The 24,062-nt window shown below is 40.3% G+C and overlaps 1 protein-coding gene and 1 long non-coding RNA gene across 5 annotated transcripts in view; one reads left to right on the top strand and one right to left on the bottom strand.

Annotated features, from left to right (window-relative positions):
- The window catches only part of NIPBL (NIPBL, cohesin loading factor), a 215,942-nt gene extending 197,681 nt beyond the window's left edge, over positions 1–18,261 (bottom strand). For 2 of the 4 annotated variants that reach the window (XM_019531968.1, XM_019531970.1), the window contains exon 1: positions 17,929–18,259. The gene's annotated coding sequence lies outside the window, so the exon portion shown is untranslated. Of the gene's footprint in view, positions 1–17,928 lie in introns of all 4 variants that reach the window. The other 2 variants (XM_019531969.1, XM_019531971.1) reach the window with 2 other exon arrangements.
- A 31-nt stretch (positions 18,262–18,292) lies between these two features.
- Positions 18,293–22,522, top strand: LOC109307842. Its single transcript, XR_002100372.1, has 4 exons — positions 18,293–19,125; positions 19,221–19,366; positions 21,289–21,381; positions 22,484–22,522. It is a non-coding gene; the product is annotated as an uncharacterized LOC109307842 (long non-coding RNA).
- Positions 22,523–24,062: the final 1,540 nt, after the last annotated feature.

The raw sequence follows: 24,062 nt of genomic DNA, 5'->3' as shown, positions 1-24,062 counted from the left end.
TGGGTACAGTGGGGCTGGCTCCATGCTGCACTATTTGGTCCCAGCCATGCAGCCAGGAACAGGTTGATGCTGGCAAGGGTGGGCTGGCTCTGGCATCGGCAGGATGCGGTTCCCAGCTGCACGGCCAGGACCACATGGCACAGCATGGAGACAGTCCAGCATGGCCCGGCCCTCATGGAGTGGGGCAATTGCTAGTGTTCCTCCCGCACCCCCATTCTTATCTGAAACTGTCTTGGACAGAAGGAGGGTGGGGGAACAGCCTCATGGTCACCAGGCCATAAGCCTCTGCTAGGCAGAAGCTTCCGGTTGGGGGCTGAGGTGTTAGGGCGCGGGGGGGGGAGGCAGCGGCAGCAGGGCCGGGCATGTCACTGCTTCCTCCTGCCACTGGTGCCTTGTCAGCTTTGACAGGCAGCTACCAACAGCAGCAGGTAATCGTTCTCTAAATTTCAGAGGGGCCCCATGGGCCAGATAGAATGGCCTGGTGGGCTGGATCTGGCCTGTGGGCCATATTTTGCCCACCCCCGATGTATATCAATTTATAAGACTGTCTACATAGTAATTATAAGCACTTATACACCATCAGGCAAAAATTCACAGATTTTAAAGAGTCTAAATCAAATACAACAAAGTACAATTAACTAGCCAAACAATTAAACACATGCAGAAAGTTATTTACTTTGCTACCTTGAAACATCTGAATCGCTCTGAATCTGCCGAAAACTTCCAGTTGCTTTAAAGATAAGAAAGAAAATATGAGGAAACTATTCAACCAAATCAACTCCTTCATGCTTACCTTACTTTTGGATATTTTTACCTATAACCAGGCTATACTGAAATGCTGTCAAAGGGAAAAAAAATTCAGAACATAAGAACACACACTAGACAACACTACACTGACAGCCCATGGGCTACATAAGGTTAATTTGCTGCCCCTGGACTCCCACCCTGCTGCCACTCCCCACGTTGCTCTGGCTACAACAGCTTTTACTTAGGCTCCCTCTCCCTTCCCTAGCTTCCATTTCCTTTGCTATCCCAAGGGGTGGGCTGATGCAACACAGGCTGAAGTGCAGTGGGGGATCTGAGGGTGAGGCTAGGTAATCCATACACATGGTGCAGCAGGGGGCAAGCAAGGTAAACAGTATGGGGCTCAGGGGGCCTGTGGCTCACAGTGTTACAGCCTATAGGGTGTGTAGCCACTTTGCAGCAGGGCTATCCAGCTTCTATGAGTCAGAGAGTGACCTACAAACTTGTTAGTTGTGCATATTCTATTGGATTACTTGAAACTCAAGCACTCTACATTAGAGATATTAGAAGCAATGGGTAAACCCAACTCATCCATCTAGAATCTCACCTATCCCATTTACTCAGGCTGCAATGAATATTTACAAGTTTCTGCCCTGTACTATATTCAAGTATGGAATTCTACATTTAAAATGATACTCCCATAACAACCAAGAAGATAAAGTTCACTTTTTGCCACCCCACTAGAAGAATACAGTTAACTGCAGATAACTTACACAACAAGATTGTTACGTTTTGTCACTGGTTGCATCTTTCTTATATATACTAGATACAAAAAGAATTCCGCTGGATGAATATACTATTCTTTAAATCTGGGATTAGTGGTATTAAGATTTTTAATATGCTACTATTTTACTGCAGATTTGGGGCACTAAGGTTTTTTGTACGACATAGGAAACAAAGTGTGACCAGATCAAATCATACTAGTGTCAGAGAACCTTCATTAAAAGTAATACTGGTTTAACACCTTAAGTGACTGCGTCTACACATTTATTAATGTGCTTTTTTCTACTGGGTATTTAGTACCTCTAATGTGAGGTTTTAACTCAATGCGCATTAAGCTGCCCTAATGCACAGTAGCAAAAGCATAGACTTTAAGTGACACAATGCACAGTAGCCCAATTTTACTTTGCATCAGTGTATTAGCATGGTTTTTGCCACGATGCTATTATGTACAGTAAAATAGGCTACAGTGCATTAAAGTGCACATGTAGACAGGCCCATTATGTTTTAAATGTATACTGGGAATATCCTAGAGGACCCAATATATTAAAGTTTGGATAGTTTGCATTGTACATAGTGTGCAATATATGAAATGCAGTGGATTTCTTGATCTAGGAGTCCTCATTTGTATTACGAAAAAAGTATGACTGCAAAGCAATGGTCTGATTTTGAGCAGATACTTAGAGCTACATCCTCCAAGAACGAACAAATTTACTGTGGCAGCTTTTCTATCATTAGTATATCAGCATATTGTTAATTGTATTTAAACTAGTCATTGTTTGGAATGTTAAAATATTGGCCATAAGTTAATCAGTGAAACATTTCAAAATAATTAAGGAACTCCAAGCATAAAATAAGCATATAGTACCTTTCACACACTTGTGAATAGATTATTTGGTTGCTACCACAACTTTAACTGTAAACTTCTGAAGTTATTTACTGTATTTGTAAACTTAAAAACAAATTAAGATTCACTCTATAAGTGCAGCTATCAAATCAAACTTATAGTTTAAAATGCAGCCAGACGAATAAAGTCTTAGAATGAGATAGGCAGTACCAACTTAGATTGAGTAGCCAGGGCAGCTCAGACACTGAGACACAGAGAAGCAAATCTTCCCTGAAGGGCAAGGACCTCCCTCTAGGACAGCTACATTAGTTCCATGGAATCAGGATGGGATAGCTTGCACAGAATGCTCCCAGCCCTGCTCTATCCAATCCCTAGACCAGGGGCAGGCAATTATTTTGGGTGGATGGTCGCTTGCCAAGTTCTGCCAAGCTGTCAAGGGTCACATGGGTAGCCCCGCCCCTTGACAGGTGCCCCACCCCCTGGTTGACATCTTGTGACCAGAAGTCCCACCCCCTAACCTTTGCCACCATAAGTCCCTCCCCTTGCCCCCAGAAGTACTCCTTTCAGCAAGGGGTTTTGCCATCTCAGAACCAGAAAAATACCAAATTATATTCTAAAAAGTGATCATCTACAACATTCATTACTTTGATTTAAAAACATGGTTTTGTCCTGATTTAATGCATTTGTGTAGTGTATGCAGAGGTGACTGTACACTAGCTTAAATGAAGTCTTATTCTTGTATATTGTGGGGGGTGGGTAAAGGTTTGTGGGGGGCTGTGGATGTGTGGGTACGTGGGGTGTGAGTGGGCATAGGGGGAGGGTGCCGGGTTTGTGTATAGCAGTGTAAGGGGAGGCGTAGGTGCATGTGTATGAAGGGAGGTATGTGGGACTCACCCTATGAACACATACACACACACTGCCCTGTGCCTGCAGAGAGAGACACACACACACACACACACACACACACACACACACACACACACACACACACACACACACACACACACACACACCCTCTATGCCTGCCAACATGCACATGGATATACATACACACCCCTACCAGCATGATCCCATGTGCCCTGGTCTGGGGATGCAGCCAGGAGCCACAGCCAGGTGGTGCTGGAGCAGGGTGGGGACAGGAAAACAGGGAACTGGCTGGGGATGGGCAGGGCTGGGCTACTCAAGCCTACAAGTCTGCTGAGGGCTTCCTGTGGGTCCTACTGCCCCTGTCTCCAGCCAGCTTTGACAGGGAGCTGGGGCAAATAAAATATTAATTTCCTAAATTTTTTAGGGGCTCTGTGGGCCAGATAGAATGGCCTGGTGGGCTGGATCCAGCCTGCAGGGCATATTTTGCCTGCCCCTGTCCTAGACACTCTCCACATCTTCCATGTGCTACTATGCAGGGTACTCATACAAAGTGATAACTATCTTGTGTATGTCCACTCCTTATCACTTTAGATCCTATAATCACAGAAGCCAAAACCAGTTTGGGCCCTTAATTATGCTCAGACATTAGGTAACAAGCTTTTTATTAGAAGAGTTAGGCAGCACCACTAGGCAGGGGCATGTGCTTCAGAAGCATTAAGTATAATAATCACCACAAAAATAAAACCAGCAGTATGCAGCATTTATACATTGCACTTATTTGGATGAAAAATAAAATCATCCAGAAAGTGGACCCAGATACTGAAAAGTGCATTTTTACAAGTTTCAGTCTACTTGAATGAAATACTATGCCATATGCAGAACAACTTTTAAAAAACGTATGCATTTTTAAGAAAAAAATAGTATACATCAAGACCCAAGAGTTACTTTTGAGCTTTCAGAAAGGTTTAACTATGCAAGTGTGTGAAAGTATCTTAAATTTAGTTTATAGTCCTGAAAATGAAAAATTACCAAAGATGCCAAGCTTCAGGCCAAAGTAAACTTTTACAAACAAGCAGAGATTTATAATTGAAGGGCTCGGAATTACCACCTCACAAGTGGTATAATGGTAATTTATCAGTATGGTTCTTTCCAAACAGTAATTCATCCTGTTTCAATTATTTAGTTTTAAATTTGCTTCCATGCATGCAACACTATTCCTATAGCTTGAAACTTTAAATCAGTGATTCTCAACCAGGGTGCCACAGCTCTGTGGGATGCTGGGAGATCCTTTCAAGGCTGCCACAGGGTGCCACTCAGTGTTAGCACAATGTCAGGTTTACAACATCATTTACAAGATAAATCCAGACATTTCAAATAGAAATCCATAGTTGTTGCCTTTGAGTTTTTGCAACAGAAAACCTGCTCTATTATTTTTCTGTGGTTAAAAAAAGAAGTGATAAATAAGAGCTGGCATTTTCTGAGGGGTGCCTTAAGTCTATCCAGGGTGCCTCAAGTCTATCCAGGGATGGCTAAATTTTACAAAGTTTGAAAAGCACTGTTTTAAATAGAGCAAGCATGTATTCTTTATAAAAAGATGGATGGTCAATCTCAATGTTGCAACATAACCAGATTCTGAAAAATACAGAATTCAATATTTAAAGTAATCTGAAGACATAAGTATTCCATATAAAAAATTACTAATTTGCAGTTATATATGGGACAAATCTCCTCTTTGCATTTAAAAGGTGTCTAAAACCAAAAAACTATTTAGCTCAGCTTGCATCTGTCTCTTCCTCTCGCACACTTCCTGGACCATCACAGCTATAACAATACTGCAACCCTACTTTGAAACATCTGAAACTCAAATGTTTACTAAAAAAAAATGTCTTGTATGTATACAAGTCTACAAGTTATCCAGTTAGGAGATAAAGGAAAGTTGTGGGGTAACTGACTACAATCAAGTACTGAAAAGTAAAAGGAAAAAAATGGATATGGTATGCAAAGCCTTGTTTTCCCCGCTATTTCACATATATAAGGAAGAGCGAGCTACCCATAGCACAAATTGGTCAAAATGTTTTTGCATTCTTCTTTGAGATGAAAGCCAAATACAACCATCTCTTTTTTATCATGAGGGCCTAGTATTATATCACAAAAGTCACAGGGTGATCTGGGGCAGATTCTCAGCGATTCTGGAAACAAAAGCCATGTGTTTGCTCTATACTGGAATTCCTCTAATATGGAGAATTCGCAGGGTAGAGTACTGTACTAATATAGTTGGCTGCTACTGCACTCGCAGAAGACACTAGAACAGAGATCATGTTGGGTGTTGAAAGCAACAATGGTCAAGGTATGAAGCGCTGCAACTGTCCTCATTTGACACGGTGCTGTGAAGACCATATCCACCTGAGCTGGATCAGGATAGAACAATTCTCGCACTACTTCAACCCAATTTTGAGGGCAGGACTAGATATCTAGAGGTCCCTTCCAGACCTATTTTTTTCTCTCTCATATCATGACTAGCACAATAGTTGCTGAGCTCTTAGCTTCCCCTCTTTTTGCCCTTTCCTGAACTGTGTTGGTTGATCATATGAAAGGGGCAATAATCCTTTGCTAGGTTCAGACAGAGCCAAATAATACCCTACCTGCTCTTTAGCTATGAAATTAAAACTTTACTCTTCCAACTTCATCTCCATGATACAACAGACCAGTGGCCTCCAGGGGGCACACAAGATGATCCATTGAGGTGTGGGAAGAAAATATTAGAACTTCTATTTATATGTATATTTATATAAATATACATATACTGGGGGGGGGTGCTCAAAATTTTTTTACTGATAGGTGTGTGCGATCAAAAAAGTTTGGAGACCACTGCAATAGTTAACACCGGAGCTGTTCCTAGCACTGCAGTTGAAACAGCCTCTCTCACCTTGTTTCCACAGATTCAAACTCTTCATCTTAAAAAATAATCACAGAGTATGTATGACTCAAGGACCAAATCTTCATTCAAAATCCCTTTCCCCCCCCCTCCCCCAACTTGAAATCAGTTGCCAGCAAAGGCCACAAATTAGAGCCTAAGGGCTATAAGTAGCCTTCTCAGACCACTGGATGGACATCACTGCCTACATGCTTTGGCACATACTGAAATATTTAGGTCTTGCCACATCAATCTGTGCTAATAAACAAATTATTGCTACACAGGCTCTCACCACCTTAGTTAAATTTACATGCTTTTTTCCAGGTTTTCATTTTAAAAAATATCGGCTCCCCTGATCCCTGATTACTCTTAACATTTCTTCATATCACACCTCCTCCCTTAGATCTTCTGTACAGGACTATTTTTATGCCTCTGTAAGTTGGCATGGCATCATGTTAAGTAAGTAGTTATGACTTCTGCACAAGATTTTAAGGCAGGTTTTGAAGTATGGGTCTTCCCTTTTTCAGTGCCCATGTAATAAGAGTACGCAGTTCACATGCATGTGTATACATACACATACACACACACACACACACACACACAGGCAAATTTAAAATCACTTAAAATTATAAGAAGCTACTATCTGAGAGTGTTAAATAAATACCATAAAGCATTAAAGAAAGAAAATAGTGGTACAACTTTAAGATGACGTTCTCACACATGGTTAAAATTTTGAAAGTTAGCAGATTAATCAGCATTCAAAGTTATTTTAAAGGTATTACAGCCACTGGGAAGTTATCTTTATATTTTATCAGCTTACAGTTGCTCAAGGAAAGACATGATTTCAGCAAGAAAAAAAAATCCCTGAATAAGTGATAAAATGTTTAACAATTGTAACAAAAACCAAATTAAACACATACTCTGTTCTATATAATATTGTTGTATAACCAGCACAGAGAAGTTAAAGTGGCACTGGAGTTACAGCATGAGTCTAGTCTGTAACGTGATTACACAAGAACTTTCTTAATAGATCTTTTCCACTGTGTCTTCATATTTGTAACTTCTGAATACTTTACCATATTTTAATCCTGTGGGATTTGCAGGGTCACAAGCCTAAAACTACTCTGAGAATTCTATACCATTCTACTAAGCTATTCTGTTTATTTTTATATTCCTATCAGCTCCACCTGTACACCCCTACTTAGAGCAATGTATTTACATACGTATCACTGAAAGCTCTGTCTGACAACAATGAATTCACATGGGTTAAATTGTGGGCCTAATTTGGCCTGCAGACTCTTTATTAATCACGATGATGCACATGATGGAAAGAATCCAGCTTGGCCATCAGAGGCTAAGCTAAGTTTGCAGGGTTGGAAGTTGGAATACATGATTTCTATTTGTAAACTGAACATGTTTAATCTGCAAATCACTGATATAAATACAGAGCCCCACAGATGCTATTTTACAGGGTCACTTTTCAGAGTTTTTTTTTTTTAAACCACCACTACAATAGCAACATGGGAACTGCATTCTTCATTTTGTTAAACTACATGCTGAACAACAGCAGCTTAAAAATACTGATACTATCAAATCCAAGAAAAAAAGAATATTTACAGGCATTGAAGTCTAATAAACTACAACTATTCTTATCCAACAGATCAGAATTCTTTCAACTTTGTTATACAAATAAGTATTTTAAGCAAATATATTTATAAGTGTTTAAAGCTAGTGATTCCACATGTGAAATAAGCATATTTCAACATTTATTTTTAATTTAAATTGTATTGACTAAAGCATGAGTAGGCAACATTTTCTGGCCGAGAGTCAGAATGACCCACAACCAGATCAGAGCCAAGAGGGAGGGTGCTAAGACCCACCCACAGTTGGCACCCGTCCCCATGACAGCATGGTGAAAGCACCTGAAGATGAAGCCCCCTATTGTCAAATACTGCCTAAGCCCTACATATACAGGCTGGATCCAATAGTTCCACAGGCCAGATCTAGCCTACAGGCTATAGGTTGCCAAGCTGCATATGCCCATGGGAGCAAAGTTTCTGGGAGGACAGAATAAGACACGCCCTCTAACACTTCCTTTCAATTAGCTTTAGCAAACATCAGAGCTCAGCAGTGAACTCTCGTGAATTCTGTTCTGAGGTGCCAAGAATTGGGCTAGGACCCTAGATACCCAATTCAGAACTGCGGACTCCATCCTGGAAGCAAGGCACTACAACTCAGCATCACAATGCTTAGGTCCTTCTTTGGATCTAATCCCAGAATTTCGTGTGTTATGACAGTCAAGACTAAAATTAGGTTTATCTTATTGTATTATGGTAGTTTATTTAGGTGGCAGGGCTTAAAAACAAGTTATAGTCATATGCACAGGTATACGTAATATATACACATTGTTAATTATGTTTGAGGAAGCGACATTCAAACAAGCCACCAAAATACAGCAAAGTTAACAGAGACTTTACTTCAACACATACAACTAACACTGTCAATAAATCAAATCACAGCTATTTTATATTATGCCCACCCAAAAAAATCTGTGAAAAGATTAAGGTGTCAAAAGTCAAGTGCTCAAAAGCCTATACAGCCTTAATTCAATGCCACATGCCTATGCATTTTAACAGTTTCCAAATACAAGATCACATACCATTTTTCTTACTGAACTCTTTTTATCATTCAGGGAGTGGGGTGGACCTGCTTTAAGGATCCACCAAGACAGCATAGTAAAGGATGCTATTGTCTGTTGGACTCATTTCACATGGTAGCAAAAGTTGTAGAATGTTAAGTGAATGAGGCAGGGAATAGCAGAGAGAGAAGATGGCCTCATGGTTTCAACAGTTAAATGTTGCCCCAGTAATTCCAACAATGTGATGATGGTGCAGGAATAGCAAGAGTAAGAGATTTCATATTCCACTCCAGGATCTGGAGAGGATTGTGCTCTGAGGCAAAGTCTTCTACTCCATCTCATCTAGTCTCTCTCCTCTGTGCCCCTGAGGATATGCCTCCCTCCCCTAGCTTCAGGCCCCGACTTTTCTCCATACTCATCCAATTTCAGCAGCCTGTTTCCTCAATTTCTCACCCAATGTCTTCCAGTTTCCCCTCCTCTACCACCTTTACCCAATCAAAAATGGACCCAGTCACCCATTTCCCTCTCCAGCCTTCACTCACTCCACATCCCAAATGCTGGGTCCAGGCCTTTCACAGAGGTTCTTTGTTCCAATCTGCTTCCCTACCACTGATCCACCTTTTGTTCCCTCTACAGTTGAGTCAGGCAGCAGATTTTGCCTTGACCTAGCAGAGGTATCTCTTTGCTTCCCATTCAGGTGCATAGTGCCAGATCCAGACATAACCAACACTACAAGTACAAGAAAGAAAGTCTTGCTCAGTCTGCAAAGAATTTTCAATTTGAGCTGCTAAAATCAAAGTTGGAGCATGCGAGCACTGACTTTTTCAAAGCATGACCAAATTTGGTCAGATTTTCATAGGGATGTGCCTTCTATGGCACCCGACACAAATCCTTACTCCAAATAACGGGGGTGATAATGCTACTCAAAGAAAAGCAGCCTTTTCACAAGAACAAAATAATATTTTCCCTAGACTCATCTAATAAAAAAAGAAAATCGACTATTTAAAGTTTTTCAAGAGAGTTTTAAGACAGACATCCAGTGCAGAAATTGTGGTCCAAATGATTAGAGTTTGGCAAATTAATAAGAAATGAAAAACAGTGCTTCTAATGGGATGTGTTCAAGAAACCTCAGTAGGCGGTGCTCACAGCCCTGCACATAATTATGGACAGAAGCAGTAGCAACATTTATTATAAATTTGGCCAAAACTTCAGTTACAACCCATTTTCAATTGCTTACAACTTTGCCAAACTTTTATCATTTGGGCTAAAATTTTCCATGCCTTCAAGCTGAACTGTCTTGGATTTTTTTTTTCTCTAAAATGGATCAGCTGTTACTGAGAATAAGTTTAGAGAAAAATACATTATTTTGCCAATATTAAAAAAAAGCTTTGCCATCATCTGAGAAGCTGTATCAATTCCAAGCTTTGAAACAAGAATCTGACATTGTGGGCGAGTAGGGAAAGGGTCATCCCTGAGTCAGACAGGTACAGCAAAAACCCTTCCAAACTGCTTAAGTTTTAAGTTTCTGGAAACTGAAATCTTCATATGCTCACTGAAGTTTTGTCAGTCAGGCAGCAGGATTCTCCCAACATCCTCCAGCTTCCTTCCCCTGGCTTTCAAGGTTGCTGTGACACCTAACAAGAACAAGTTTGATTGTAGCATTATCTTAATGCTCTCTTTGTAGGCATCCAGGCAGACAGATTCTTTTTGCTCCTCTTCTATCTGCCTTGACTAAAAAAAACAAGACAGGGGTAAAGATGTTTGTAACCACTAAGGGACAATCCCTTCCAGAACTTGGACTAGAATCCTGAATTTCTGATAGAGCATTCCACTGCTGCCAAACAAACTACACATTTTTGCCACTAGGTTTCATAACAATCTCACTCCCTCCAGTCAGCATTGGTAACTGCCTATTACTGATACCAGCTATTCCATTAGCATGAGTAATAGAGGTCTGTGCTGTGAATCTAAAGGATCAAACCCTACCAGAAAGAGATGGTAGTCAAGCTCCTTTCACAAAATGGCATTTTCTTCTTTAGTTTGTTTTTTTTAAAGGCTTAATAAATAGTGTATTAATACCACTACTATAAAATAAGGTTAAAGATGCAAAGCATTGATACATTAAAATGCCAGAATTAAGGTCAACTATGCCATCCTAATTCAGCCCTGTTATGAATTATGCCACGGTTTTGAATTTCAGTCCCCACATGATCCCTACCCTCATTCAGAGTATACAATATGAAAAATGATGTTCTGGAAATCAATCAGAATCATTTAGTAAATGAGATTCCTGCCTGTAGGATCTTAGCTTGAAGGAAGCTGAGGAAGTGGAAAAGTGTATAGTGAATATAAGCTAGTTTGGAATTATCTGATACAAAACATTTCACCCAAAAATTCTACTTTGTCAAAACTGAAGTCTTTTATGGGAAAAATGCCAATCTTGGCAACATTTTCATCAGAAAAGGCTCCTTAGCTTCAGAAAGGAATATCTGGTTTTAAACATAAAGCACTTCTCCCTTCTGCACTGAGCAGCTAATAGCCCAGTGACTAAGGCATACATCTAGGATGACATCACAGATATTTGAATGTGGGTCTCCTACACTCCAAGTAGTGATGCAGCCACCAAACTATATCTACTCTAGATCACAATCCTAGGTTCCCCCTGCACAGGCAAGTTGAAACCAGGGTGGCAGGCTGACAATCAGCTGATTGTTAGTCCCACCCTGGAAAGCTCTGGGCACAGGTCTGGACCAGTTTAAAGTTCCAGGTGGGGAAGCTCTTCGTCTCCCCCACTGGAAGCCTCTGATTCCCCACATCCAGTAGCCTGTCCACAAAATTATGAGTGCTGGGTTTAAAGTTCCCAGAAGAGAAGGCCTTTAGCTCCCTGCTGCCTACCTTAGTCTGGGGCTGTCAATCAGCTGATCAGTGCTCCCGAGGTCAGGGCCGCACAGGGGGTGGCTCCAGACCCCACTGTAGTCCTGAACCCAGGCCAACAATCAGCTGATAATCAATCCTGGCCACATGTTAAGTTTAATGTGCCATACAACTAGCCATAACAATGTTCTATATTATACATGGAACACTTCTACAGCTTGTTTATCATTTTATGGCAGTGTAAATAGGGTGTACGTGTAGCACCCTTTCCATTTATGCTGCAATTAACATATTAATCATGGCATAAATATAACATGTAGGAGCGGGGCTAAGAGACACAGGAAGAGGCACGCCGGCACAGACAATAGTTGACAGTCAGTTCATTCATGTGGGATACAGTTTCAAGTTCCTACTTCAAATCAGGACAGCAGTAATTTGAATCCAGTTCCAAAACATCTCCGATGCACTAACCTATTAGATTTTGTGGGGTAGGAGTCCGTCTGTTTTTCTGTTTCTGGTTGCTAATAATAAACTTCAAAAAAAAATTGCACCACAATGAAACAATTTTTTTTAGATATCAGAAGTTTTACAGGAAAAGAAAACCATTTCTCACTCACTTCTGTTAATAAAGTTTGGAACTTCACAACTTACAGGTGGTGCTGTGCCACCCTGGAGAACTAGATTCTATCCCTTCCTCTATCAGAGTTCCTTTGTGATACTGGACATATATATCATTTAAACCAAATTTTCAGGTGTTGCCATTAATTACATGACATTCACTCTGTGTATAGGTCGTAATACCTTGAGCCTCACTTGTAAAAATTCTCACAATTGCCACTCATAACTGCAAGTGAAATCAAAGGGAACTGTGTTTTAAACATATTAAGTGGCATAAAAATATATGGTACTGAAAAATCAGGCACCTGTCATCTCAAATGGGATGTCCAAGATGCACAGAAACTTTTTTATTATTTTTGTATTTCTGTGCTTCTAGACTCCAACTATCAAGTGGAAGTGATACGTTATAACCTCATAGGGGCAGAGAGGCTGAATTCTTTACAGTTTGTGAAACATTGAGCTACTTCAGTAATAAGCGTTATAGAAAAGCCCATGAGAAAACAATCCCATATTCAGTGCAGGATTTGGATAGCATAATTAAAAACAAACAGGTATATGAAAAGCAAAGGGTTACAAACTGAATAAGATACAGATAAAAATATTTTTTTTACCATGTTGCTATATGTATTGCTAGCTAATAAGCACTGTCCAACCTGTGCACTGAGCAAGACAAGGATGCTGTGGGAAAAATATACATAATAAGGTATAAAGACATGATGCACATACAAGAGGGCTGGATTAAGGTCCCCTTGAGCAACCTTAATTTTCTTTCCTATTTCTTTGAGTGTTGTTTTAATTTGGTTTGTGTGGGCTGTGCGTGCATGCATGCAAACAATTTTCACATAAGAACTTACCAATATTCTGCAATTATTCTGAAAACCTATGACTGACTGACTGGCCCTCTTTCAGAAAACTCTCTGGAATCTATGGAGGAATAAGCCCTAAGAAACAACACACACAGCTAATTTACCTCATATATTGATAGAAATATAATGAAATGCTTCCAGATCTATTTTTAAGGCTCTGTACTCAAATCTCACATTTAGCATGAAAGATATGCTAATTCAAGCATTTTTCTTTTCTTGAGAGATTGGCCTCAATTAAAGTTGCCCTGTTCATGTTAAATCAGTTTGCAATATCAACAAGATACATAATTTTATGTGTACATTTAAGATAAAATCTTCTCCCCTGCTGCTGGGATTTTCCTTAGCTAAGTGTGGGAGCAAGGTGAGAGGGACTGTAGATTCTGCATAGTTCCCACACAAGCTTCTCAAACCCTGCTCCCCTCCCCCAGTTCTGACCCCCTTGTACAGCAAAAGGGCACCAGTTCTAACATAACAGGGTCCTCTACAAGCATTTGGAGAGTGCAGTTAGGCTTTGCCTCTTCAAGACTGTGCTGTTTTTAACTCTAAAGGAAATAAAGAGAGACAAATTTAACTAAATAGAGCACTAAGTCTTCAGAGTACAGGCCTTTAATAATTACCTCTTAAAAGGGTTTCTTGATGATTAAAAGGGTCATCTTTTATGCAAGGTGTTTCCACAGAGAACCCATATCAATAATACCCTTGTAGATGTCTCTACAAGTTGAACTGTCATGTTTGTTTCATCATCCAAATCAGGAGCTAACCTGAATAGTAAGTTTTCTAATAAAGAAATGGGAAGCACAAGATTCAAACCAAACAGTATCAGATTCAAACTGCCAATTCTTTCAGCCACTAGATGCTACAATGTTTTTCTGTGGTTTCACATTCTGTGAAACAAAATAGCTATTCTAATACTGGTTAATCTTTCCCACTTCTCCCACCCCCTCTTCCCACACACTTAAATCTGAAGTCATCATACCAGAGTCTTGCATTGCTTAACTGAACATTTATGTCAATTACTACTAACCAAATGCAAACATACATGTGCACAAAGACCATGTACCCAGCAGATCCACTCCCTAAAATAAGATGACTTAACTGAACTTTTAGACTTAATACTTTTCTTCTCTGCTTTTACAAACTGAAAATGTAAAAAAAAAAATTCCTCTTTCTGAAGTGGTAATAATTTCCCACTGATTTTTGTTTGTTTCTGGTATACCCTGGAATAGAAATTCAATGTCATCACTTTGGTATTACAAAATATGCGCAAGTGTCTAACTTAATAGCTTTCTGCATCTTAAGCTGCACCAAGAGCTTTCTCATTTCAATATGTGGCTCAGACTAGTTCCTGAAGACCCAATCAGGATCAAGATTGCATTGTCCCAATCATCATACATATACAGAAAACATGACCGAAGAAATTACCATCTAATGCCTTGATCCTGCAATTAGATCCCTGTAGGCATTATACCCAACAGAGTCCTAATGAGGTCACTGGGACAACACATGGGTGCAAGGGTCAGTATGCATTTAAACCAATTGCGGGATTGGGACCAAAAACTGAATATCCTGCTAGACTTTTGTTTCTGTAATTATGTTTTACTTTCACAGTTACATAAACCATACTGAAGTTTAAAAAATCTGAAAGGTAAGCAAACAATAATTCATGGTAGTGTTATACCACTGACTTGAGCTCCAGGTAATTAAAACCACAAAACCACCACCACCAAAGGCAGTTTCAGAATATATATCTCCTCTCCTTCAAACTCCTTGCCATTTTTCTCCTGGAAATCACACTTGATATAAGACCACAAAAATGAGAAAAGGAAAAAACCTGACCAAACATGGGAAATAAACTACAATACACAGTGCGTTATCAAATGCACAAAACAAACAGACAATCTTAAAAAATATATTTTTCTCTTCCTTTTATTTCAGGCAGAATAACCTTAGAAGTCTTGCAAATAATACAAATGTAAACCAAAAAAACACCAAAAAACAAAACAACAAACAATTTGGGGTTCTGTGGGGCTTTTTTGCGATTTCTTAGTTGGTATCATCTCTGAACAAAGAGTTCTAGAGTTTTGCATTTCTTTTTATTTAACAGATGTTCTGTTAATACACTTTATTTAAATACCTGCATTTATCTTCTTTTTAAAGACATTTTCTTTTTGGTCATACATATATTTCACTTAGATGTTTTCTTGGACATGTATGTAATCTCCTACCATCAAGCAGGCATGAAATGTAAATACTTCTGGTTTTCCCCTAGTTTTTGTTTTGTTTCATACCAAAAAAAGAAAAATCTTACTCTACACACTTTGCTAAGAAGTGAGTTTTTAAAATATTTTCAGACATTTAAATGTATTTTTCTGAGCCTAAGAAACTTATCACTAAGTAGCCAATGATGAACCAGATAATTCAGATTTAATCTACAACACTGCATGTGTCTTAAAGAAAAAATAAGCCCAAAACACAAATACACAGCTAAAATTAAAACATGTCTGTAAGTGTCTCTTATTTTACATACACAAGATAAAAATATGTAGAAATGCAAGTTTTTAAAAAAAATTTTAAAGGCCACTGAACATATTATGGGAAAGACTTGACAGGAACTACAACACCTCAATTCCAGCTCATCTTGCATACTTAAAGCAAACATCCTTAAAATCTGAAGTGCACAAATCAACATGGTCTAACAGAAACTAAATTTTTGCACATACTAAAGACCTGTTTTAAGCAAACAAGGAAAGAAACACTACAACTAATGTCGCTTCCTGATGATGAAAACTACCCAAGTGCTACTACTATTTCTACACAGTCCTTTCTTTTCCTGTAAACTACTGCTACACTTGGCCTCCACACATGCTATTGCCCAAAAGAAAACAGCGATTCAGTTGCACACACAGAGAGGGACAATTAGAGACACTCGCGGCTCCCTCTGCAATTCATAAAGTTTAAAAATAAAAGCTGCTTTTTCAGAGTGTAAATGGTTCCCCTCCATGCATGTAGGCCTGAGGCCCTGTTGCAAACAGTGTCTAACAGGACCAGGCAGCACAAAGACAGGAATGGGAGATTAGTGGGAGGGAGGGAGGCCGGGGCTGGGGCTCAGCAGGATCTTCAGGCTTTTTAAAATTCAAACTGCTCCCTGACCAATACAAATCACGGACACGCTACTGACTACTACACGGATTTACAGCATTAAAAACACGCCTTCTACGTGACAGCTATATTAACTTCACCCTTTAAACACGTATTGGGACGCTTAGAGGCAAGATAGTACATCCTTTATAAGTAAGACCCTGAGCACAAAACACCAAAAAGTTACTTTTATAGACACATTAGCAACACACTGTTACCAGAGATCTCACTAAACAACTAAAAAAAAAAAAAAAAAAAAAAAAAAAACTCACTACAAAATAGTGGGGCTAGGTTGCTACACTTTAGCCACTTATAAATTTCCTTTCAATATTAAATATGAAACTTTGTATTACAACAGCAGAATTAGGCTAAATTCCCCTCTAACTGTACAGCTGAACTGGAAATATATATTTTTTAATCAGTTAACAGTATTTACTTTAAATTTACTAAGATTTTCAACACTATTTTTAACTCCAACACACAGAAATCCAAGGTTTACTCTACTCTTAAGTTTGCTACCATTTATTTATTAAAAGGGATACTTAATCACCAGCCATTTACAGACACATCTGACCTGTTAAGATGACACCTAATTACATATTCAAATATCAGGGACACAAACAGCCAATAACAATCCCAGGTCCTCAAAGTGGTCTGTCCTGACAAGAAAAGATTGTACTTTTTAACATTCTTTACTTTTCAGCAATTTTAATGCATCTTGATCCTTAAAATATGGGCAAGGCCCATCTTTACCTTGATCCCCGAAATGTCATAGTTCTACACTTTGTAAAACCCCTTTCCCTTTTCTTCAGTTTATTAGAAAGCATAACCCTGGATTTCTTCTATATTAATATTTACGTAATGTACTGAGCATATAAACGTAGAGATTGCATTAGTAACCAATCTCAAACATTTGTCCATGTGTATTTCCTGGGGGCTGCAGGTGCTCACCTTGTGTCAATCATTCCACAAGAGCTAGTTTTAGGCTATAAATAAACTTGGCCATTGCCACACTAATCAATTGGTAGGGAATTCAGAAATTCATTCTTTAAAGAACACAAATTTAGTCTCATTAACTTCTGAAGGTTCACCCTGGAGTTTGTGCCAGGAGAAGATCCCGGGGAGGATAATGGCTCTATTTGTTTCTGGGTATTTACATTGTCTCTCCTTCCCGGCTCCTCACACCGCTCTCCCACTTCGCGGAGGGCTGTCTGCGCTGGGACCGTCCCCCCGGCCCTAGAGAAGTTGTAAATATGGCAAAGGATCAGGGCACGTTTGCTGCTAATTGCATTGTTTCCTCCTCCTGCCGCTGCTGCTCCCCGGGTTGAGGCCTGTCACGGAGAAGCCGCTTCGCCTCTCTAATCCCCGAGCTGGAGTGAAGGCGCTGGCCGGCGGGCCTGCGCCCTCCACCGGGCCTGCGCCTCCCGGCAGCCCGGGACGAGCCGATCTCCGCCGCCCACCCCGGGGCAGCAGGAGCGGGGGGAGACGAAATAAACCCCTCCGCTCGTCACTTACTCGCCGCTTCCCGGAGAAGAGCGAATCCCCCCTGCTCCCGGCAACACCGGGCCGCCAGGGCTGGGAGGCCCGGGCCGCTGCTGGAGAGCGCAGGGAGGGGAAGGGGAGACAAGGAGGGGGAGATTACCTGAGCAAATCGGCGTCTGAATCCAACGAGAATCCGAGAGAGGGGGAGAGAAATCCGCCCCCCTCCCTCCTCAGAGGAGACGCCGCCGCTGCTGGGCCGCCGCCGCCGCGGAGCAGGAGGAGGAGGGGAGATAATATAACAACAATAATCCGGGCCGGGAGGGGGGCTGGCTCCTCTTCCGTCTCCTCCTCAGTGCAGCGAACATGTAGAGCCGGGGGGTGAGCGGCCGAGACAAATCCCTTCCCCCTGAGCCTGCTTCACAACATCAACACGGCTGGGCCGGGCCAGGCCGAGCTGGGCCGAGCCGGGCCGAACCGGTTCCGAGGCGCACACCGCGCCGGGCCGCCGTACCGAGCGGGGGGAGCGGAGGAGGAGGGGGAAGGATCCTGTGTGTCTCTCTCCCTCTCAGAACAAAATGCCGACCGGAAGTGCAGCTGCAGGAATGACTCCCTCCACCGGCGCCAAACACCAACAGCCTCCCCCTTCCTTCTGCTGCCGCCGCCGCTGCCTCCTCCTCGCTCGCTCGCTCAGGCAGGCAGGGAGGGAGGGAGCCCCGCTTCCGCCGCGCCGCTCCCCGCCCTGCCCCGCGCAGCGGCCGCCCCTGCCCGGGCCGCGGCTCTTCGCTGCGGGCGGTGGCCCTGTCCACACCCCTGCTTCTGCCTCCGAGTTTCTCTTTCTTTTCCCCTTCCGAGCTGCTGCCTGGGAGTGGAGTCTGCGCCCGGGCCTGCACCGGGAGGAAGACAGCTGGCGGCGCGTGAAGAGGGACCATTTGAGGGAGGATTTTTCTTCTGAGGACGACTTGCAGGGACTTGGAGAGGAGCCTGACCGTGAATCCCCGAGGAAAGTCGTCTTCCCCCGCGCAGTGAGTGGAGCTGCCAGACCCGGGACACTTGCTGGAACTTAAATTGTCCTGTTTTTTCTTGCGTGTTTTAAGAGGCTTGATGTCACCGGATCTGAAACGCCCGCTGCTGAAAGTGGTCCTGGGTCAAGCGATTACTCACTGAATTTGAATGATTTTTAAAACCAGCTTTCTTGAGTGAATATGGGGGAATTAAAAAAAATATGCTGAGGTGAAGGGTCCTTCCTTGGAAGCTGAAATGCTTGTTGGTAGATCTCCTGGAAGCCAGCACTGGGGCTGTGAAGGAACGCTGCAGAATGGGACTTCCCTAATCTGGACGCTGCTGTTTTTCTCTTCAGGTAAAATGGGCTGTGAATGATCCCAGCCTGGCATGGCAGCCAAGGCTCCTTCTTACACGTTGCATTAACCTCCTCCTTTTCTGCCATTTTTATAGTTCCTACCCAGCCTTCCTCAGGGAAACACCATACGATCAGACTGGCATCTAGGATGTGTAAAGACTGCAGGACTGAGCCACGAAGACAGCAAGTAGTTGGGAATATGGTGGTGTGTTCCTGTCAGCTCTGGATGGACCTCATTTCCGTAAGGGAGTTCTTAGAGACCTGAGCACTGGTCCTGCATCTGTGCACTTGAATCCTGCCTGGCTTCTGTGTCACTTGTGTGTTCTGTGGCTACCACAGGCTCAAATGCGTCTCTTTAAATTAATAAAATGATCTAGTTCATAATGCTGGAGTGGAAAATGATGACTCAAAATCCATTCTAAGACTCCTTGTGCTTCTGGGTGCAGACTGAGGGAGATGTGATTAGAGAATATTGCAGTTTAGTTCCAAATATGCTAATTTTATATGAATAAATCTATATGTACTTTTTATAGGCATGGTCAATTTAAGCCACATTTCTCTCTAAAATTTGTTGACTGCTATTATTAAAAATAACATCTGATCCTGAGTTCTGCAGATACCCATGTGTTTAACCTTACTGTTCACTAGAGCTACTCATGCTAGCAGAATTGAAGCATTATTAGGCCCTTTGTCTACAAATGCTTAACTGGAAGGTAAGAGGAGTACACTCTTGCCTGTGCTTTCATATGGTTTAGTTTATGAATGTAGCAGTCCTTTGTATAGTTGCTTGTACACAGTTAATTCTATGAATCCTTGTCTGTTGGCAAAATATGGAACTTGTTGATCTTTAGGCCCCAGGACTTCATATTGTTGCACACATTCTTAATGCAAATCAGCTGAGATGTTGTTGTAATTTTAAGCATGGAGAATCAGGGTGCATCAGCTTCCCCTTTTATTTATGTAGTATTTTTTGTGCAGGCAGGGAGAAAAGTAGGAATAAGGAAAACCATAAATTTAGCACGTGGACACAGGGCCAGGTGTAATACCTACCTCAGTCTACTTTCTAACTGTATTACTGACAAGATTCAAGTGATGGAATCTCTAAATGGTTTTAATAATTACCTCCATGATTAAAAAGTCAGTTATAGAATGGAATAAAGTGCTTTGCACTAAATGCAACTTTATTTTTTAGTATCATGTCTTTCCAACATCAAGTGTGGCTATCTAGTGTAAATGGCACGGTAATAAAATGCGCCCCTGTGCCTCTGTTAGATTTCTACCATAAGCTTAACTAAGATTGAGACTGGCCCTTTTTTCATACTTCATCAGCCATGTTTAATCAATTAGTATTACTACTTAATCAGAGTACTACTTAGGAAAGCAGTCATTTTTATTATATTATTATCTGTATCAGAAAAGTTATTAATTATTTGAGGCAGTGCTTGCTTTGAAAGTTATGATATACAAATTTAAGCTCTTTAATTAGAAAACAGTTATTTTTCATTCATCTACACCAATTATTACTCTGTATTAACTTGTACAAAGTAAGACCCCTCACAATCCTGTAATCTGTTGCACACAAGCTAGATAACAGTGATTCATTGTCTCTATTTTGGGGCTCCATGTAGGTACAAGAATGAGGGTTCATGTATGTTTATACAAAGCAATTCAATATACAAAAATTCATCACACCTTACATGCATGATGTCCAAAAAGGAGAAAGATCATAGAAGTTCTAAAAACAAAATATTAAATGAAAATATGATAAACTAAAGGCTAGTTTACAGGTCTGAACCTTGTTCTTCCTGTAGGCCCCCAGCCTGGAAGTGAATCACAAGTTTGGGGAAATAATTTTATGCACAGAGCTGATAAGTTCATAGCCTCATTCTACTCTCTTTGAAGTCAAGTGAAGGCAGTTAAGAATGTATGTTTTTCTCTAACTGTATTATTATCATTGCTGTAAATCTAAACTATATGGAACATCAGTTAACTCTCATAATATTTCTTGTATTTTTTGAAGTGGACTGATACCTAATATTTTCACAAAATAGTCAGAAACAAGAGATTATACACACAAGAAATAACGTAGAGAAAATATTTCTTTCAAGAATAAAAGAAGAAAGCTTGAGTCATAAATGTTTTACTACTGTTTTTTACTACCAGGTGAAATAAACTTGCAGGAAGGATGTATAAAATTATATCTATAAATCTACTATTCAGAAGCAGAGAACACTTTTTGGCCTCTTGGATTTTAGGGTAAGTCCCCAGATATTTAGTTTATGACGCTGAATAATTAGTTATGGGCAATGTGCAGTCTGGCATTTAAAAAATATCCATATTTTCATAGACTCTGATGTACATGCTTATATTATCTGATTGCTTGTTAGATTGTTAATATTTACATTTCTCAATCTTTTCTATATGTGCCTGGATAGGTTTTAGTATAATCAATTTCCTCTCATTTTAAACTTTGCTTGCTGTACATCTTCCTATATAACTAACAGTTAAATATATATTTTAACTGTTAGTTATTAATTATTTCTTTCTGGCCAGAATTTTTTAAGGATTGTCTATGATATAACTGTATAAATAAGTCTTAAAATAATCGCTATACTTTAAAAAATGGCATTTTTAAAAAATTGTATGTATTTTTGGGGGCTAAGTGTATATTAATATACTCTAAAGCAAATCAAATAGCATCCTAAATTTAATGCATCCAGCTTACTGGGATTTTGGTGTTAAGCTTTGATTTTGACCATGAATAAGAGAGGCAAAGTTGAATGCTGTCTGCAAAAAATATAAATATAATACGTTTTCTGCATTGATTTTAATCCACAGCAGCAAATAATTGCATCATGTAATTGATTCATTGGGGAATATTCAGCATGAGAAGTAAATGACCTTAAGATCAAGTTAAGTCTAAAGTGAAGCAGATAAGGAAAAAAACTGAAGTAATTTGCATTTTGTAAAATAAAATATTTGCATACCTATATGTTTTGCATGTTTGCAACCTGAGGGTGACCATTTATTTTATCTGATGTAGAAAATGTGCATCAAATCCTATCCCATTGCAAATTTCCCTATACTAGTTGTTTGACACAATTCAGGAGTAGAAACTGATGTCATGGAACAATAATATTAGTTTTCTTTCCCTCTAAAGCAGTGAATCTCAACCAGGATGCCTTGAGTTCCTTTCAGAGATGCTGCAAAGAGCCACACAATATTAGCACTGTTAGGTTGAAAACATGATTCACAAGATAAACCCAGAGGCATCAAATAGTGATCCATAATGTTAAAAACATTTTGAACTGTTAGCTTTCTATGCACCAGAAGAATTTCTTTTGTTGTTTTTCCGTAGTCAAAAAAGCAACTGAAAGTGAAGAACTGGCATTTTCCAAGGGGTGCCTTGAGTCTAAAAAGGTGAGTACCACTGTTATAGTCTGTTGACTTGTTCTCTGTTTTCATACCCAAAAGTCAGACTCCAAATCGATTCCAGCCTGTAGATATCCACAGACAGATTGTGAATATTTTTGTGTACAAACAAAGTCGACACCTCCAGCTAGCCAAGCATCAACCTTCTGAGTGGGTTTCAACAACAGCCCAGGTAGAGCACATTAAAGTAATCTAATATTGGGGTCATAAAGGCATGGACAATGGTATTGGGCCCATAAGAGAGATAAGTATTCATACTAATCTTATGAGATGCGGATGAAAAAAAGTGTTTTGCTACGTGATGGAAATTTGAAATCTAAAAGAAAAAGAGGATTTAAAGGCATGGTCTTTTCTATGAATGTGCTGAATCATACATAGTTCAGCACTTGCCTCTTAGGCTAGGGACAGACATTACACACAAACAGATAAAAGTTGATAGGAAACCAGTTCAAAACTGTAACAGAAGTTTAGTACACATAAACTACTTTCAAGGTAGCCCAAACTGGTTTAAGATAAACCTGGAAGGATAGAGTATCAGACCTAACTGATTTAAGTCAAACCAGTGTATTGAGTTTCTGTCCCAGATCCCCATCAGATTCAAGTTAACTCACAATCTCCTATCATCCCAGGATGCTTTGCACCTCCCACCTTACAGGGTGGGCACACTAGGCTTGGCCCAAGCTGTCTGTTCTGGCCAAGCAGAAGGGTGTGGCTGGCTTCTGGCCTGAGCCACTGCAGGCATGTGGCTACGTTTCCACAATCAAAAGTGAATGTGTGTAATATCTGTTCACCTGCTCACCAGTTCAGTCTATTCATCTTAGATTAACCTGTGAAAATTGAATCGATTTACCCTTGGCCTTTTTGACTATATGTCCATAGCCTTAGGAACTGAGTTCCAGATGTCACTTCCTTGTCAGAATTTTTTGTGGGAAGGCATTGTGAAGTTACACGCTGTCTGTGTTTGATGGTAAAGGCACAGAACTCCCCATCAGTTGTATATAAAAAAAGAAGAAAAGAATTTCAAGTCCTATGGACGTTATTAGCCCATGAGAGAAATCTTAAAATCCCATCAGTGGGTATTTATGAGAAGTAAGGACAAAAGCATTCAAGCAATTTTCTTTATTTTGTCACACTGTACAGGTGAATCAACACAACTTAATGATCAAGGATTTGTAGAATCAGGATGGATATCTGACTTCTGGTCATTGTCAAAAAAGACGGAAGTCAACAAAATCAGTGCGTTCTCCCTAGCCTGAAAAGCACACTGATAATGATCAGTAAAATATGAGTACTCAAGGCCATGGTTCTATTGCCCAGCTAAACTTTCTTAATAAACTTTTCAGCAAAAGGAAGTGTCAAAATGGCAATGACTGCTTTAATACCCACAAATAGAAAAAATCATGAGTATGGAATCTTTTATTTTGTAGGGAGGTGTTAACTAAATCAAACAAGAGACTCGATGGGCATGTTTACATATCTATGTAAAGTGCCTAGCGCTGTGAGAC

This window comes from Crocodylus porosus, unplaced genomic scaffold (genome assembly GCF_001723895.1).
Source record: "Crocodylus porosus isolate Cpor-Errol unplaced genomic scaffold, CroPor_comp1, whole genome shotgun sequence".
NCBI classification, from domain to species: domain Eukaryota; kingdom Metazoa; phylum Chordata; order Crocodylia; family Crocodylidae; genus Crocodylus; species Crocodylus porosus.
This window is presented reverse-complemented; position numbering and strand designations above follow the sequence as displayed.